The sequence below is a fragment of the Vitis riparia genome, chromosome 15 (assembly GCF_004353265.1).
Source record: "Vitis riparia cultivar Riparia Gloire de Montpellier isolate 1030 chromosome 15, EGFV_Vit.rip_1.0, whole genome shotgun sequence".
In the NCBI taxonomy this organism is placed as follows: Eukaryota; Viridiplantae; Streptophyta; class Magnoliopsida; order Vitales; family Vitaceae; genus Vitis; species Vitis riparia.
In genome coordinates, this window is record NC_048445.1 from 11,094,414 (window position 1) to 11,097,337 (window position 2,924).

Genomic DNA, 2,924 nt, shown 5'->3' on the forward strand with positions numbered 1-2,924 from the left:
CCCGCACCCAACCATGTAGATATTGTCCGCTTTGGGCCCAAAGGGGCCCTCACAGTTTTAAAACGCGTCTACTTGGTTAAGAGGAACCTCTATATATATAGCGCCAAGAACATTCTCCCATATCCGATGTGGGACATCACAAAACTACTCATGACAACATCTTTTGCTTAAAGAAAGGTGAAAGGTGTCACATGACTGTGTGTTGCCATTGGTAGGTGTCACACCTCTTAGATTCACCCCAAAATTTTCTCTTTGAATGTGTGGTGCTAAGAACCATTTCTTAGCCAACCTTCTCTGAATACCTCACAAAGCAACAAAGCAACGTAAAGAGGCAAAATCAAATTACGGAAACCCTTTTCCAACTTGTGTTATTCAATCAACAACTACAAAATTACAAAACTATTTCAAGTGTCTTAACACTTACAAGACTCAGAGAGGGTTAAGGGTGTAAGGGGCTGACAATAGGGGACTTTCTATAGTTGACAATATTATGAAGTCTTCCTACTTTCAATCTTTTTGAATTAATCCTTCTATCTATTCTTTGAAATTGTTTAGACTTTTGACCATTCACATTTAAATACATAATTTAAATAAATTCTGTTTATTTAATTTAATTACTTTTTCCAATATATTTTTAAGAGGAAACTTTTTTCTTTTTTTCTTTTTTCTTTTTCTAAGTTATATTTCTCAATCAATTTTTAGATTGGGATTTTATTAAAATTTTTATTAGTCAAATTTTAAACTGAACTTTATGAAGGATAAATCTTTACCTTCAAATAAGATGAAGTGAGATGACATTCACTATCATTGAGAGGTGGAGAGATCATTTATGTATGTTACTTGCTTTCCTTTGCAATATATATGGTTCCAAAAAATTTGAGAGAAAATGGAAAGAAAAGTTGAATGAAAGAAAAAATACAAAAAATACAAAAAAAAAAAAAAAAAAGAATTAGTCATTGAATTATTTTTATTTTCTATTTCAAATTTATTTTACCTCATCAATATAAAGATAAATAATTTAAAAATACATAAAATTTTATCTAATTTTAATGATATTCAATTTTCTTTAGAATTTTTTATGGGACAACCAAACATAAAAATTATTTTTCTTAACATTTTTTTTTCTTAGTACTTTTCAAAAACCAAATATAACCTTAAAATCTCTAAAAAAAAAAAAAAATGAAGGTACATGATACATGGTATCTTGTAGGGATGCCTTCCTTTAATGACATCCCCACAAGATACAATGAAGGTACATGATACTCTCTTTAAAAAAATAAAAAATAAATAAAAAAATACATACAAACTTTTTAATAATGAAATATATTTGATTTTAAGGTGGTCTAAATAAAAGAATTTGAATACCTTTCTTATTGACCTTTTTCTTCTTTCCCTGTTATTTCCCATGATTCAAATGGAGGCCAAGTGTAACGCTTCATTTCCTAATAAATTTAACTCACAAGCTTAATTTTCCAGCCAAATGATTTGCTCCATCCCTTCCATTCAACCCCCTTCTCACCTGAGCCGAGCCTCCACCAGTAGCTTTGGTCTTTCTTCACTTCATTTATAAATGGACAAAGCTAAATACATTTACAAGAGAGAGAATATTTGATGGAACATTGAAGTCCTAACCACAGAAGGAAATCAAAGGCAGTTGGAACTGTATAACTATAAACAAATCAATGTCACATAGACAATACACATTTGTATTGTAACAAAAATATGCGGAAATGGCAATTTTGAGGACTCAAATGATCAACTGAAGCGCTAAGTTGTTTAGCGACCAGAATACAAGTTAACAAGCCAGGCAAAATTTTGATACTGCTGTGATATGAGACAATCCTTTTTACAAAACCAGAGCTAAACAGCAACAATAGAAGCTGGGAAGGACACCACCGAGGCGAGAATTGATTAATCAATGCCCAAGCTGGAATAGGGTTCAAAGCCACTCTGACAATCAGAAAAAAAGCCACAGATAAATTTACTCTTACTGCTATGATTCCCAAAATGAATGATACAGCTGTATAAGGATGATATCTAACTCCCCTCACTTGACTGAGTTGAGAGAAAAAAAAAAAAGTGCTTCTGATGGAAGAAAGTTTAAAATTCAGATTTGGACAAGCATGAGAGCATGGAACATGAGGAGAAATGAGAAGTCGGTAAAAGAATTGGAAGAGCATACTTCATGATTTTCTCTTTTTGTTAGAATCAAGTTTTCTACTGGAAAGGGGCTATATATCCTATTTCACTAGATAATTTAATTATTCTTCTGGGTCAAAGGATGTGTTGTTGAGGAAATAAGTGACAACTTCAACATACCAAAACGCCATGCAAGTAACAAAAATGAACCAACTTTTTTGTTGATTCTCTCATTAAACCAGTTTACTGAAAAATACTACTCACTGAGCAGTCATCATGAACACGCCATATAGTCTCCCCCAGGAGGTTTGCTACTGACAGGACTGTCAGCTGTGGAAAATAGTTTTGCTCCAACACTGGAATGGTATTAGTAATGATCACCTCTTGAAACAAACCACTCGACAACCTCTGTATAGCAGGAGGGCTGCAAATATAGAAAAACGGAAACAAAAGAATTTGAGTGAACATCAAACAGATCCATGTATCTAGATTCCAAAACCTCCTCTTGAAAGGCATAACTGGTTTTCTAAATGAGTCACGATATCCTGTTATATATCATAACAATTGTTTATAAAAGAAATAAATCTCTTATTAATCATATTCTTGGAAGAGGGATTGGTCAAAAATGGTTTTTCCAAGGAGCTGTTCGTTAGGATATTCAATCATTAAATCTGCAAATCTTTTTTTTGGACCCTTTGCACCAATTACATATTTTTTCAAAGATTAGGTCAAAAATCCTAAAATTAGGACTCTTATGATCATTCAATTGGTTGTTTTTGGATTAT

The 2,924-nt window shown here is 32.3% G+C and overlaps 1 long non-coding RNA gene across 1 annotated transcript; it reads right to left on the minus strand.

The window, feature by feature from the left end:
- Nucleotides 1-1,612: 1,612 nt before the first annotated feature.
- Nucleotides 1,613-2,634, minus strand: LOC117932404. Its single transcript, XR_004654168.1, has 2 exons — nucleotides 2,404-2,634; nucleotides 1,613-1,950 (listed from the first exon to the last, which is right to left on the minus strand). It is a non-coding gene; the product is annotated as an uncharacterized LOC117932404 (long non-coding RNA).
- Between the last annotated feature and the right edge of the window lie 290 nt (nucleotides 2,635-2,924).